A 16,455-nucleotide genomic window follows, 5' to 3' on the forward strand; every position below is an offset into this window, starting at 1 on the left:
ATACCATAGCAACAGTACTCTCGTGCAAATACCCCATAGCGAACTGAGGCGTAGGAATACCCCGACAGCATTAGTCTAACAACACCCAGAAGCCACATGCAGTTACCACGGATACAGTACATCTTACAGTAAATAGACCTGACAGTAAGGTTATTGATCCTATAAGCAACAGTAGAAGATCATTCATGAACTGGTAATGTACCAATAGCCCTGTACAATGGACCCCAGCTACCAAAGTATTGTAAATCAAATCAAATGTGTCTGTGTATATAGGGCAGCAGCCTCTAAGGTGCAGGGTTGAGTAACCAGGTAGTAGCCGGGCTAGTGATGGCTATTTAACAGTCTGTCCCACTCCAATAGACTAAGCTGCACCACACAGCGACAGTGTTGGAGATCTATCCTGGCAACACACACATTTATACTACAGTCGTGGCCAAAAGTTTTGAGATTGACAAAAATATTAATTTTCACAAAGTCTGCTGCCTCAGTTTGTATGATAGCAATTTGCATATACTCCAGAATGTTATGAAGAGTGATCAGATGAATTGCAATTAATTGCAAAGTCCCTTTTTGCCATGCAAATTAACTGAATCCCCCAAAAACATTTCCACTGCACTTCAGCCCTGCCACAAAAGGACCAGCTGACATCATGTCAGTGATTCTCTCGTTATCACAGGTGTGTGTTGACGAGGACAATGCTAGAGATCACTCTGTCATACTGATTGAGTTCTAATAACAGATTGGAAGCTTCAAACGGAGGGTGATGCTTGGAGTCATTGTTCTTCCTCTGTCTACCATGGTTACCTGCAAGGAAACACGTCCCCATCATCATTGCTTTGCACAAAAAGGGCTTCACAGGCAAGGATATTGCTGCCAGTAAGATTGCACCTAAACCATCCATTTATCGGATAACAGTAAAGCATCCTGAGATCATTAATGTGTGGGGTTGTAGCCAAGGGAGTGGCTCACTCACAATTTTGCCTAAGAACACAGCCATGCATAATGAATGGTACCAACACATCCTCCGAGTACAACTTCTCTCAACCGTCAAGGAACAGTTTGGTGACAAACAATGCCTTTTCCAGCATGATGGAGCACCTTGCCATAAGGCAAAAGTGACAACTAAGTGGCTCAGGGAACAAAACATCGATATTTTGGGTCCATGACCAGGAAACTCCCCAGACCTTAATCCCATTGAGAACTTGTGGTCAATCCTCAAGAGGCGGGTGGACAAACTAAAACCCACAAATTCTGACAAACTCCAAGCATTGATTATGCAAGAATGGGCTGCCATCAGTCAGGATGTGGCCCAGAAGTTAATTGACAGCATGTCAGGGCGGATTGCAGAGGTCTTGAAAAAGAAGGGTCAACACTGCAAATATTGACTCTTTGCATCAACTTCATGTAATTGTCAATAAGAACCTTTGACACTTATGAAATGCTTGTAATTATACTTCAGTATTCCATAGTAACATCTGACAAAAATATCTAAAGACACTGAAGCAGCAAACTTTGTGGAAATTAATATTTGTGTCATTCTCAAAACTTTTGGCCATGACTGTACACTGAGTGTACCAAACTTTAATGACACCTGCTCTTTCCATGACATAGACTGATTAGGTGAAACTAGGTGAAAGCTGTGATCCCTTATTGATGTCACTGGTTAAGTCCACTTCAATCCGTGTAGATGAAGGGGAGGAGACAGGTTGGGGAAGGATTTACAAGCCTTGAGATAATTGAGACATGGATTGTGTTTGTGTGCCATTCAGAGGGTGAACGGGAAGACAAAAGGATTTAGGTGCCTTTGAACGGGGTATGGTAGTAGGTGCCAGGTTCATCAGTTTGTGTCAGGAACTGTAACGCTGCTGGGTTTTTCACGCTCAACAGTTTCCCGTGTGCATCAAGAATGGTCCACCACCCAAAGGACATCCAGACAACTTGACACAACTGTGGGAAGCTTTGGAGTCTACATGGGGTTGGCATCCCTGTGGAACATGTAGGCTTGGCCCCAAACTATGTCCTCCCGGTCTCCTCCCTATATCTTCCTTCTGTCTCCACTCTGTCTCCTCCCTGTCTCCTCTCTGTCTCCTCCCTGTCTCCTCTCTGTCTCCTCTCTGTCTCATCCCTGTCTCCTCCCTATATCTTCCTTCTGTCTCCTCTCTGTCTCCTCTCTGTCTCCTCTCTGTCTCATCCCTGTCTCCTCCCTATATCTTCCTTCTGTCTCCTCTCTGTCTCCTCCCTGTCTCCTCTCTGTCTCCTCCCTGTCTCCTCCCTATATCTTCCTTCTCTCTCCTCTCTCGATCCTCTCTGTCTCCTTTCTGTCTCCACTCTGTCACCTCTCTTTCTCCTCTCTATTTCCACTCTGTCTCCTCCCTGTCTCCACTCTGTCTCCTCCCTGTCTCCTCCCTGTCTCCTCCCTGTCTCCTCTCTGTCTCCTCTCTATTTCCACTCTGTCTCCTCCCTGTCTCCTCCCTGTCTCCTCTCTGTCTCCTCCCTGTCTCCTCCCTGTCTCCTCTCTGTCTCCTCCCTGTCTCCTCTCTGTCTCCTCTCTGTCTCCTCCCTGTCTCCTCCCTGTCTCCTCTCTGTCTCCTCCCTGTCTCCTCCCTGTCTCCTTTCTGTCTCCACTCTGTCACCTCTCTGTCTCCTCCCTGTCTCCTCCCTGTCTCCTCTCTGTCTCCTCCCTGTCTCCTCCCTGTCTCCTTTCTGTCTCCACTCTGTCTCCTCCCTGTCTCCTCCCTGTCTCCTCTCTGTCTCCTCTCTATTTCCACTCTGTCTCCTCCCTGTCTCCTCCCTGTCTCCTCCCTGTCTCCTCTCTGTCTCCTCTCTATTTCCACTCTGTCTCCTCCCTGTCTCCTCTCTGTCTCCTCTCTATTTCCACTCTGTCTCCTCCCTGTCTCCTCCCTGTCTCCTCTCTGTCTCCTCCCTATATCTTCCTTCTCTCTCCTCTCTCTCTCCTCCCTGTCTCCTCTCTGTCTCCTCTATATTTCCACTCTGTCTCCTCTCTGTCTCCTCTCTATTTCCTCTCTGCCTCCTCTCTGTCTCCCTCTGTTTCCACTCTGTTTCCACTCTGTCTTCTCTCTGTCTCCACTCTGTCTCCTCTCTGTCTCCTCTCTGTCTCCTCCCTGTCTCCTGTCTGTCTCCTCTCTGTCTCCTCTCTGTCTCCTCTCTGTCTCCACTCTGTCTCCTCTCTGTCTCCACTCTGTCTCCTCTCTGTCTCCTCTCTGTCTCCACTCTGTCTCCTCCCTGTCTCCTCTCTGTCTCCACTCTGTCTCCTCCCTGTCTCCTCTCTGTCTCCTCCCTGTCTCCTTTCTTTCTCCTCTCTCTCTCCTCTCTGTCACTGTATCTGGATGAATGATCTCTGTGGTAACTTGTATATTGATGAATGATCTCTGTGGTAACTTGTATATTGATGAATGATCTCTGTGGTAACTTGTATATTGATGAATGATCTCTGTGGTAACTTGTATCTGGATGTTTGATCTCTATGGTAACTTTTATCTGTACAGGGTGAATTCTACATGACTCTATGGTAACTTGTATCTGTACATGGTGAACTCTACATGATCGCTATGGTAACTTGGATATGTACAGGGGGAACTCTACTTGACTCTATGCAAAGGGTTTTTATAGTCTTTAGGAATTGTGCCTCATCTGTGCTGGTGTCACCCCCCACACCAGCCTTTAGATGCTGTGACATCCTGTGGAGGTCAGGCCTGGGCCATCAGGTTACTGTAACTTGGTATCGTTTGATTGGTCAATGGTGGTTGGTTTTCGTTTGAAAGAGTCACACCTTCAACTGTTCTAAATGGAATGAAATGTCGTTGTTCTGCCTCTACTCCTGTACGCTGTCCATGGAATAAGGTTGTATGAAATGCTTCTCTTGTGAGCCAGCAAAGCCCATGGCCTGAGTTGGTCTGAGTAGTTCATGCTTTGTCTTGGAAGGTGACCTGAGGATCTATAGGTCGAGATTGGAGATGCTTTGTTAATGTCAGGGTTGACTTGTAACTTCAGCTTTATGTCTTGTATGTTATTTCATTCATTGTATAACACTTTTAAATAATACATTCACTTCTCATGACTATTACCTTAGTCCTGCCAAACTCAGAATTCTTGATTGCACCTGGTTTTACTATAATATTAAATGGAGTCAGATGGTCAGGTTTAGCAAATGTAGATTGTTAAATATGATTTATCACTGCACACACGCACACACACACACATACACACACTCACCCTCTGATAGATATGGCCAAGAGAGCAGTCTCGTTAATGGCTCCGTTCTGAATTCTCACACTGTGATAAATGAATTTTAATTAAGAGAATATGGAGAAATGTAATAAATGATGGTATTATTTTAATGACCAGAGAACAGAAGCTTTGTCATCATCCAAGTGGAGATGCTGTATATCACGTCTAGTCAACCTTAAAGGCTTCTCCACAATGCTTATTTCAGGGCAGAGTAAGGGCACCTACAGCAACAAACTGATCACTAGCAATAGACAGCGGTTTCGGACGTTTGTAAAGGTCCTAAGAACGTCGATATATGCCTTCCTCTGTGCTCAACCCCCAAAAGAAATGTCAAACGATCACCCAGCACTGGGAGCGAACTTGTGATGCTCAGAGCCAGAGAACTCCCTCATTAGACCACTGAGCCATCTTAACCACTCTCAATGAATACCTAAACTTAACCACTGACAATGAATACCTAAACTTAACCACTCACAATGAATACCTAAACTTAACCACTCACAATGAATACCTAAACTTAACCACTCACAATGAATACCTAAACTTAACCACTCACAATGAATACCTAAACTTAACCACTCACAATTAATACCTAAACTTAACCACTCACAATGAATACCTAAACTTAACCACTCACAATGAATACCTAAACTTAACCACTCACAATGAATACCTAAACTTAACCACTCACAATGAATACCTAAACTTAACCACTCACAATGAATACCTAAACTTAACCACTCACAATGAATACCGAAACTTCACCACTCACAATGAATACCTAAACGTAACCACTCACAATGAATACCTAAACTTAACCACTCACAATGAATACCTAAACGTAACCCTCTGAGTTTCTGTTTCAACCCTGTAACCACATGCAATTAATGCGTAAAAACAGACGTTTTTCCATAATATGTTGAATTTCAACAGGAAACAATGAGATCTTGTTGACAGAAACCTCCAGGCAGTTCCCTTAGCCCCTAGCCTAGTAGGGACTTCCTGTAGATTGAAACAATTACATGAACTCCTTTCAAATATACAAAAGTGGGAAAAATAGTGAACTATCTAGGGTGTATGTGTTAGGGGTTGTTTCTGTACGGGGCCAAATCATCTAAGAATGTTTCATAGTGGGTCTTATTCCATGTTATTGTTCTCTTAAAGTCCCATAGTGGGTTTTATTCCATGTTATTGTTCTCTTAAAGTCCCATAGTGGGTCTTATTCCATGTTATTGTTCTCTTAAAGTCCCATAGTGGGTTTTATTCCATGTTATTGTTCTCTTAAAGTCCCATAGTGGGTCTTATTCCATGTTATTGTTCTCTTAAAGTCCCATAGTGGGTCTTATTCCATGTTATTGTTCTCTTAAAGTCCCATAGTGGGTCTTATTCTATGTTATTGTTCTCTTAAAGTCCCATAGTGGGTCTTATTCCATGTTATTGTTCTCTTAAAGTCCCATAGTGGGTCTTATTCAATGTTATTGTTCTCTTAAAGTCCCATAGTGGGTCTTATTCCATGTTATTGTTCTCTTAAAGTCCCATTGTGGGTCTTATTCCATGTTATTGTTCTCTTAAAGTCCCATAGTGGGTCTTATTCCATGTTATTGTTCTCTTAAAGTCCCATAGTGGGTCTTATTCCATGTTATTGTTCTCTTAAAGTCCCATAGTGGGTCTTATTCCATGTTATTGTTCTCTTAAAGTCCCATAGTGGGTCTTATTCCATGTTATTGTTCTCTTAAAGTCCCATAGTGGGTCTTATTCTATGTTATTGTTTTCTTAAAGTCCCATAGTGGGTCTTATTCCATGTTATTGTTCTCTTAAAGTCCCATGGTGGGTCTTATTCTATGTTATTGTTCTCTTACAGTCCCATAGTGGGTCTTATTCCATGTTATTGTTCTCTTAAAGTCCCATAGTGGGTCTTATTCCATGTTATTGTTCTCTTAAAGTCCCATAGTGGGTCCCATAGTGGGTCTTATTCCATGTTATTGTTCTCTTAAAGTCCCACACTGCTGTGTTCACAGTCAACACATCATATCACTCAGAACATAGGACACATTAAACCAGGGGTGGGCAACTCCAGTCCTCCAGGGCCTGATTGGTGTCAGACTTTTTCTCCATCCCTAGCAAACACAGCTGATTAATCAAATGTCATTCTAAACTGAAGATCATGATTAGGTGTGTTAGCTGTGGCAAAACTGTAACACCAATCAGGCCCAATCATAAAGCCACACCAGCCTTTATGTAGTATGTTGTATGGCTGTATGGCTGTATGTTCTGAGTGACATGATGTGTTGACTGTGATCACAGCAGTGTGGTCTCTGGTGTATGGGGACTGGGGGACATGTGGAGGGTGGCTGTATGTTCTGAGTGACATGTGTTGACTGTGAACACAGCAGTGTGGTCTCTGGTGTATGGGGACTGGGGGACATGTGGAGGGTGGCTGTATGTTCTGAGTGATATGATGTGTTGACTGTGATCACAGCAGTGTGGTCTCTGGTGTATGGGGACTGGGGGACATGTGGAGGGTGGGCTGTATGTTCTGAGTGACATGATGTGTTGACTGTGATCACAGCAGTGTGGTCTCTGGTGTATGGGGACTGGGGGACATGTGGAGGGTGGCTGTATGTTCTGAGTGACATGATGTGTTGACTGTGATCACAGCAGTGTGGTCTCTGGTGTATGGGGACTGGGGGACATGTGGAGGGATGCTTTATGTTCCTGCTGTGAGTTGATGTGCCACTGTGATCACAGCAGTGTGGATCTGTGATGAGGGACTGGGGGACATGTGGAGGGTGGCTGTATGTTCTGTCAACGCTGGTTGGCCAGGGATGAGTGTGTACTCCACAGAACCCATTCAAGGGATGCCTTGCCGTGTGTGTATGTGTGTGTGTGTGTGTGTGTGTGTGCACGCATATTGCCCTATCAATGCATCCCTGTGTTTAGATAATGTGTCCTCCTTACCGTTTATTGAGTAAATGTGTCCCTTCATGTTGGCAGAACCCACAGCCAAATGTCACACACACACACACACACACACACACACACACACACCAAATGAGCCATCAGATTGGTCTGACTTCTGCCAGCTGCTCGCACTATCACCCTGTTTGCCGCCCGCATCAAGAAACACACAGGAGGCAGTCTTTATACCGGCCTTCAGCCAATTGAAACCCAGAATACAGAGTTCTGGGCATGGTTTAACCAATAGGATAGGAGATAGTTTGGTGATGTTACGTCAGACAGTTCTGGATTAGTGACAGTAAATAAACACACATATGGCTTCTCAGTTTAAGATCAGCCAATAGTAACAGGATAGATGGCCTGTCTGGTCATGGAGCAGCCAATGAAAACATAGGGATTTTACACACCTACACCTACACCTTTCAATTATAGTCACTTCAGCAAAGGAATTTAATATAATTCCTGAACACACACACACACACACACACACACACACACACACACACTGATGTCTGATATGTGACATTACACCTGCACTCTCAAAATAATATAGACATATTGTTTCACCATATCTCAGGTTTTAAATGCCCTTCAATGTCTATCATTTGGAGAACGGATAAAGGCAGACGTGTCTGATTCGGGGAATGCCCATGAGGAGAGAGGGAATAAGCGATTCTGTCAGCTGTCACACTGGAGAGGTCCTCTACCAGCGCCGCGCGCTCACCAGACAGAGCCACGCGGATTCGGCGGGAGTAGGTTATGCTCGTGCTCCTGGGAAGACGAGATATTTGGCATCGCGCTGCCTCAGTGTGAGCCGCTGTAACCTGGCCAAGTCTGCTAATACAACGGCTTTATAGAAACATTACAACGGCCCGGGAATGAGAGATGAACGGGAACAGAGCAAGCTTTGGATATCCTGCGTCTGATGTTGATTAACTAAACGAAATTTGGTTAGCATGGAACAATTTCAGGTAAGATTTAAAGGAGCTCGGGCAAATGTATCCCAATATAAGCGGATATCATAAAGAATAACGCGTTGTTATTAATTTGAAGTGTCTTACTTTGCGGCTGTGGTGTTGCGTTATGATAAGTCTCTCAACGTTAAATAACGTTCGAGTCCACTTGACATGTCTGTGATTAGTCTTTACGGATCTAGAGAGCGGGGAGACAACTCGTGAGCAGCCCTAGCAACGGGGGATATCTATACTGGGCGATACCTTCACAAGCCTGCTAAACTGCGACGCATAGCCGAGCGGATAGTCCAAAATGTTCAGAAAGGGGCAAGGTGCTCTAGTTATGGCGTTTGACTAATCAGCTCCCCTATAAATATAGTCGCAGATGAGAAAATAACGTGTCCAGATAATATACTAGCGCAGGGTGACAGCCAGAAAGATCAGACAGAGCGTTTATCAGATAGGAGAGACGCGCCCGAGGCCCGCGCCGGGGTTGGCTCCAGGGCTCCCTCCGCCGCAGCCAGTCCGGTTGTGGACCGAGTTCAAATTAGTTTTATATTGGATATTGGGTGGATATTCGGTTCTCTCTACTCAATAGCTATTGAACCAAGCCTTCAATGATGCATGACGCATGCCTATGAAAAGTATATATTCTGAATCAGGGATGGATGAAGAACAATCCGCATATTTGTTTGCTGTAAAATAAAATAAAATCTTCAAAAACGTTTGGATTGTTCTCCATCCACCCCTGATTCAGAATATATAATTTTTCATAGTCATTGCCTGCTTGGGTAAATAACTATTGACGAGAGAAATCCGAATATCCACCAAATATCCAGTATAAAACAAATTTTACCTTGGTCGGCTGTGGCACCTTTGGTACTGGGCCAATGCCAACACAGGAGCAGTAAACAAAGTTCCCCCGTCGGTCGGTGCCCACGGCCGGACTGACAGTAATTGTAACACAGATTTGTGGTGGATTACGCAGCAGAGCCCCAGCTGTGCTGTGTCGTTTAGTGTGCACACTGTGTCGCGCTCAGCACGCAAATTCTTTTTCTATTGCCTTTTTAGTGCATGACAACGAGCAGCAGCCTTGTAAGATAAATCTCCAGTAGCCTAATTGGATAGAATGATACACGGCGAAGAGAAGGAAAAGAGAGAGGTCCCGTTTAACATTCCCTATAATATGTTTTCATGGCCTATTGGGGCTATTCATTCCATGCCAAAGCTGTTGTCATTTGTTTCCATCATCAAATAATAATTTACCAATGAATTTCAAGGAGAAGCCAATATGTTGCCCACAAGTCACTGAGGCTTTGCACCTGGTGTTATCATTTAGTTGAGCTTTTCTTTCTGCCACTGCAACTTGTCGTCTGCCCAAAGTATCTTGTCTAGCTCGCTGTGGTAGTAATGTAGAGACTACCCGGCTATAAATAATATGACAAGTTCTCCGAGCTCCATGTGCTGCTGGATTGGTTTACCGGGTCGGATCAGCCCCAGTCACCTTGTTATCCGCTTTGTACGAGGGCCGATATAATCCCTCCACTATTTCCTGCACTACTTTTAACCAGAGCCCTATCAGCCCTGGTCAAAAGTAGTGCACTATTTAGGGAATAGGGTGCCATTTGGGATGTTGCCCTACTGCCATTACTGCACCGCCCACGCTCAACCACGGAGGGGAACAAACGCGCCACCACAGATAACGGCTGGAGCCACTTGTCACGGGTGGCAGGCTCCTTGGGACCTACCGGAGTTGACCCCTCCATTTTATTTCTCCATGTTATGACCTTCCAGTTGACAGGGAGGATAACCACTCTGATGCTCATCACGGGACAGGAACGGATAGGCAAAGGATTGCGAGGACGCTCTCCGTTGAATTGGTTAGACTAGATGTTTTTTCAGGTGCGTGGTTGAACTATCATTTGAAGTGTGTGTGTGTGTGTGAGAGAGAGAGAGAAGTAGATAGTGTGTGTCAACTGTGCTGCTGAAGTGCTGTATAATTCTATTCAGTCAATTATGTGTAGCGCATTTGAACAGAGTGTGCACTTATCCAAAGTGCACTTCCCTGGAGTTGACTGCAATGTAATTACATGAGGTTGTCATGTGTCCGTGGGTTCAAGTGACGTTGAGGTGTGTTGAGGTACAATACTAGCCAGAGAGCTCATTAGGTTTCATGGACTTAACTCCATGTGGTTGGTGAACTGTGAGGAGAGATGTGTTTAAAGGTGTATGTGTGGTTGGTGAACTGTGAGGAGAGATGTGTTTTAAAGGTGTATGTGTGGTTGGTGAACTGTGAGGAGAGATGTGTTTAAAGGTGTATGTGTGGTTGGTGAACTGTGAGGAGATGTGTTTAAAGGTGTATGTGTGGTTGGTGAACTGTGAGGAGAGATGTGTTTAAAGGTGTATGTGTGGTTGGTGAACTGTGAGGAGAGATGTGTTTAAAGGTGTATGTGTGGTTGGTGAACTGTGAGGAGAGATGTGTTTAAAGGTGTATGTGTGGTTGGTGAACTGTGAGGAGATGTGTTTAAAGGTGTATGTGTGGTTGGTGAACTGTGAGGAGAGATGTGTTTAAAGGTGTATGTGTGGTTGGTGAACTGTGAGGAGAGATGTGTTTAAAGGTGTATGTGTGGTTGGTGAACTGTGGAGATGTGTTTAAAGGTGTATGTGTGGTTGGTGAACTGTGAGGGAGATGTGTTTAAAGGTGTATGTGTGGTTGGTGATCTGTGAGGAGAGATGTGTTTAAAGGTGTATGTGTGGTTGGTGAACTGTGAGGAGAGATGTGTTTTAAAGGTGTATGTGTGGTTGGTGAACTGTGAGGAGAGATGTGTTTTAAAGGTGTATGTGTGGTTGGTGAACTGTGAGAGAGATGTGTTTAAAGGTGTATGTGTGGTTGGTGAACTGTGAGGAGAGATGTGTTTAAAGGTGTATGTGTGGTTGGTGAACTGTGAGGAGAGATGTGTTTAAAGGTGTATGTGTGGTTGGTGAACTGTGAGGAGAGATGTGTTTAAAGGTGTATGTGTGGTTGGTGAACTGTGAGGAGAGATGTGTTTTAAAGGTGTATGTGTGGTTGGTGAACTGTGAGGAGAGATGTGTTTAAAGGTGTATGTGTGGTTGGTGAACTGTGAGGAGAGATGTGTTTAAAGGTGTATGTGTGGTTGGTGAACTGTGAGGAGAGATGTGTTTAAAGGTGTATGTGTGGTTGGTGAACTGTGAGGAGAGATGTGTTTAAAGGTGTATGTGTGGTTGGTGAACTGTGAGGAGAGATGTGTTTTAAAGGTGTATGTGTGGTTGGTGAACTGTGAGGAGAGATGTGTTTAAAGGTGTATGTGTGGTTGGTGAACTGTGAGGAGAGATGTGTTTAAAGGTGTATGTGTGGTTGGTGAACTGTGAGGAGAGATGTGTTTTAAAGGTGTATGTGTGGTTGGTGAACTGTGAGGAGAGATGTGTTTAAAGGTGTATGTGTGGTTGGTGAACTGTGAGGAGATGTGTTTAAAGGTGTGTGTTCCAGTGGCTGTTCTCATTCTCAAAGGTTGAAAACAGGAACACTGGAACTTTCCGTCACCTCCGTGCAGCTGAAGTTGTGTTGGAATGTCAGAGTGATAAAGTAGTAATGAGCTTCTTCAGGGAGACTATTTTTAACTCCTCAATAAACATGCGGGAATCAAAATCAACCCTCAGTTGTTGCGTCTCTAATAATAATAATTTTGGGGGTGTTTATATTTGTCCTGTCACTTTCACAAGCGTGTAATGGAAACGTGTTTTCTTCCACATCACAACTCCCTCGGAGACACCCGCTGAGAGTGAGATCACAGCAGTGGCTCATATCACAACTCCCTCAGACACCCGCTGAGAGTGGGATCACAGCAGTGGCTCATATCACAACTCCCTCGGAGACACCCGCTGAGAGTGGGATCACAGCCATGGCTCATATCACAACTCCCTCGGAGACACAACTCCCTCGGAGACACCCGCTGAGAGTGGGATCACAGCCGTGGCTCATATCACAACTCCCTCGGAGACACCCACTGAGAGTGTGATCACAGCCATGGCTCATTGTCCAGCACACTTGGAGCAATTGTATTTAAGTGCCTTGCTCAAGGGCACAGCGACAGGTCTTCACCTTGTCGGCTCGGGGATTCAAACCTACAACCTTTCGGTTACTAGCCTAACGCTCTAACCTCGAGGTTATACCTACCGCCCCTCAAAACCATCTTTAACCCGTGTCCTGTCTAGGTCTATATCCCCAGGTTAGACTGAGCTGTGGTCTGTGTAGGTCTGTATTCCCAGGTAGACTGAGCTGTGGTCTGTGTAGGTCTGTATTCCCAGGTAGACTGAGCTGTGGTCTGTACCTCCAGGTTAGACTGAGCTGTGGTTTGTGTAGGTCTGTATCCCCTGGTTAGACTGAGCTGTGGTCTGTCTAGGTCTATATTCCCAGGTAGACTGAGCTGTGGTCTGTGTAGGTCTGTATTCCCAGGTAGACTGAGCTGTGGTCTGTACCTCCAGGTTAGACTGAGCTGTGGTTTGTGTAGGTCTGTATCCCCTGGTTAGACTGAGCTGTGGTCTGTGTAGGTCTGTATCCCCAGGTAGACTGAGCTGTGGTCTGTATCTCCAGGTTAGACTGAGCTGTGGTCTGTGTAGGTCTGTATTCCCAGGTAGACTGAGCTGTGGTCTGTATCTCCAGGTTAAACTGAGCTGTGGTCTGTATCTCCAGGTAGACTGAGCTGTGGTCTGTATCTCCAGGTAGACTGAGCTGTGGTCTGTATCTCCAGGTAGACTGAGCTGTGGTCTGTATCTCCAGGTAGACTGAGCTGTGGTCTGTATCTCCAGGTAGACTGAGCTGTGGTCTGTGTAGGTCTGTATCTCCAGGTAGACTGAGCTGTGGTCTGTATCCCCAGGTAGACTGAGCTGTGGTCTGTATCCCCAGGTAGACTGAGCTGTGGTCTGTGTAGGTCTGTATCTCCAGGTAGACTGAGCTGTGGTCTGTATCTCCAGGTAGACTGAGCTGTGTTCTGTATCTCCAGGTAGACTGAGCTGTGGTCTGTATCCCCAGGTAGACTGAGCTGTGGTCTGTATCTCCAGGTAGACTGAGCTGTGGTCTGTGTAGGTCTGTATCTCCAGGTTAGACTGAGCTGTGTTCTGTCTAGGTCTGTATCTCCAGTTTAGACTGAGCTGTGGTCTGTATCTCCAGGTAGACTGAGCTGTGGTCTGTATCTCCAGGTAGACTGAGCTGTGGTCTGTCTAGGTCTGTATCTCCAGGTAGACTGAGCTGTGGTCTGTATCTCCAGGTAGACTGAGCTGTGGTCTGTCTAGGTCTGTATCTCCAGGTAGACTGAGCTGTGGTCTGTATCCCCAGGTAGACTGAGCTGTGGTCTGTATCTCCAGGTAGACTGAGCTGTGGTCTGTATCTCCAGGTAGACTGAGCTGTGGTCTGTATCTCCAGGTAGACTGAGCTGTGGTCTGTATCTCCAGGTAGACTGAGCTGTGGTCTGTATCTCCAGGTAGACTGAGCTGTGGTATGTCTCTGTATCTCCAGGTTAGACTGAGCTGTGGTCTGTATCTCCAGGTAGACTGAGCTGTGGTCTGTGTAGGTCTGTATCTCCAGGTAGACTGAGCTGTGGTCTGTATCCCCAGGTAGACTGAGCTGTGTTCTGTCTAGGTCTGTATCTCCAGGTAGACTGAGCTGTGGTCTGTGTATGTCTGTATCTCCAGGTAGACTGAGCTGTGGTCTGTATCCCCAGGTAGACTGAGCTTTGGTCTGTATCTCCAGGTAGACTGAGCTGTGTTCTGTCTAGGTCTGTATCTCCAGGTAGACTGAGCTGTGGTCTGTATCCCCAGGTAGACTGAGCTGTGGTCTGTATCTCCAGGTAGACTGAGCTGTGGTCTGTATCCCCAGGTAGACTGAGCTGTGGTCTGTATCTCCAGGTAGACTGAGCTGTGGTCTGTATCTCCAGGTAGACTGAGCTGTGGTCTGTATCTGTATCTCCAGGTAGACTGAGCTGTGGTCTGTATCCCCAGGTAGACTGAGCTGTGGTCTGTATCTCTCCAGGTAGACTGAGCTGTGGTCTGTATCCCCAGGTAGACTGAGCTGTGGTCTGTATCTCCAGGTAGACTGAGCTGTGGTCTGTATCTCCAGGTAGACTGAGCTGTGGTCTGTCTAGGTCTGTATCTCCAGGTAGACTGAGCTGTGGTCTGTATCTCCAGGTAGACTGAGCTGTGGTCTGTGTAGGTCTGTATCCCCAGGTAGACTGAGCTGTGGTCTGTATCCCCAGGTAGACTGAGCTGTGTTCTGTCTAGGTCTGTATCTCCAGGTAGACTGAGCTGTGGTCTGTATCTCCAGGTAGACTGAGCTGTGGTCTGTATCCCCAGGTAGACTGAGCTGTGGTCTGTATCTCCAGGTAGACTGAGCTGTGGTCTGTATCTCCAGGTAGACTGAGCTGTGGCTGTCCAGGTAGTGAGCTGTGTCCTGTAGGTCTGTATCTCCAGGTAGACTGAGCTGTGGTCTGTATCTCCAGGTAGACTGTATGGTCTGTGTGGTCTGTATCTCCAGGTAGACTGAGCTGTGGTCTGTATCTCCAGGTAGACTGAGCTGTGGTCTGTATCTCCAGGTAGACTGAGCTGTGGTCTGTATCTCCAGGTAGACTGAGCTGTGGTCTGTATCTCCAGGTAGACTGAGCTGTGGTCTGTATCTCCAGGTAGACTGAGCTGTGGTCTGTATCCCCAGGTAGACTGAGCTGTGGTCTGTATCTCCAGGTAGAGCTGTGGTCTGTATCTCCTGTCTAGGTCTGTATCTCCAGGTAGACTGAGATGTATTCTGTGTAGGTCCGTATCTCCAGGTAGACTGAGCTGTGGTCTGTATCTCCAGGTAGACTGAGCTGTGGTCTGTATCTCCAGGTAGACTGAGCTGTGGTCTGTATCTCCAGGTAGACTGAGCTGTGGTCTGTATCTCCAGGTAGACTGAGCTGTGGTCTGTATCTCCAGGGTCTGTATCTCCAGGTAGACTGAGCTGTGGTCTGTATCTGAGCTGTGGTCTGTATCTTCAGGTAGACTGAGCTGTGGTCTGTATCTCCAGGTAGACTGAGCTGTGGTCTGTATCTCCAGGTTAGACTGAGCTGTGGTCTGTATCTCCAGGTAGACTGAGCTGTGGTCTGTATCTCCAGGTAGACTGAGCTGTGGTCTGTATCTCCAGGTAGACTGAGCTGTGGTCTGTATCTCCAGGTAGACTGAGCTGTGGTCTGTATCTCCAGGTAGACTGAGCTGTGGTCTGTATCTCCAGGTAGACTGAGCTGTAGGTCTGTATCTCCAGGTAGACTGAGCTGTGGTCTGTATCTCCAGGTAGACTGAGCTGTGGTCTGTATCTCCAGGTAGACTGAGCTGTGGTCTGTATCTCCAGGTAGACTGAGCTGTGGTCTGTATCTCCAGGTTAGACTGAGCTGTGGTCTGTCTAGGTCTGTATCTCCAGGTAGACTGAGCTGTGGTCTGTGTAGGTCTGTATCCCCAGGTAGACTGAGCTGTGGTCTGTATCTCCAGGTTAGACTGAGCTGTGTCCTGTCTAGGTCTGTATCTCCAGGTAGACTGAGCTGTGGTCTGTATCTCCAGGTAGACTGAGCTGTGGTCTGTATCTCCAGGTTAGACTGAGCTGTCTGTATCTCCAGGTAGACTGAGCTGTGGTCTGTATCTCCAGGTAGACTGAGCTGTGGTCTGTGTAGGTCTGTATCTCCAGGTAGACTGAGCTGTGGTCTGTATCTCCAGGTTAGACTGAGCTGTGGTCTGTATCTCCAGGTAGACTGAGCTGTGGTCTGTATCTCCAGGTAGACTGAGCTGTGGTCTGTATCTCCAGGTAGACTGAGCTGTGGTCTGTATCTCCAGGTAGACTGAGCTGTGGTCTGTATCTCCAGGTTAGACTGAGCTGTGTCCTGTCTAGGTCTGTATCTCCAGGTAGACTGAGCTGTGGTCTGTATCTCCAGGTTAGACTGAGCTGTGGTCTGTATCTCCAGGTAGACTGAGCTGTGGTCTGTATCTCCAGGTAGACTGAGCTGTGTCTGTCTCCAGGTAGACTGAGCTGTGGTCTGTATCTCCAGGTAGACTGAGCTGTGTCTGTATCTCCAGGTAGACTGAGCTGTGGTCTGTATCTCCAGGTAGACTGAGCTGTGGTCTGTATCTCCAGGTAGACTGAGCTGTGGTCTGTATCTCCAGGTTCTGAGCTGTGGTATGTATCTCCAGGTTAGACTGAGCTGTGGTCTGTATCTCCAGGTAGACTGAGCTGTGGTCTGTATCTCCAGGTAGACTGAGCTGTGTC

General features: G+C 46.4%; 2 protein-coding genes across 2 annotated transcripts in view; one reads left to right on the plus strand and one right to left on the minus strand.

Annotated features, from left to right (window-relative positions):
* The window catches only part of LOC135542929 (dystrophin-like), a gene marked incomplete at its 5' end in the record, with an annotated part of 841,859 nt that overhangs the window by 488,303 nt on the left and 337,101 nt on the right, over positions 1 to 16,455 (minus strand).
* Positions 9,936 to 16,455, plus strand: part of LOC135542898 (dystrophin-like) — a 264,431-nt gene continuing 257,911 nt past the window's right edge. Inside the window, 1 exon segment of the mRNA XM_064970044.1 lies at positions 9,936 to 10,061. The gene's annotated coding sequence lies outside the window, so the exon portion shown is untranslated.

Source organism: Oncorhynchus masou, chromosome 7 (genome assembly GCF_036934945.1).
Source record: "Oncorhynchus masou masou isolate Uvic2021 chromosome 7, UVic_Omas_1.1, whole genome shotgun sequence".
Taxonomy (NCBI): Eukaryota; Metazoa; Chordata; class Actinopteri; order Salmoniformes; family Salmonidae; genus Oncorhynchus; species Oncorhynchus masou.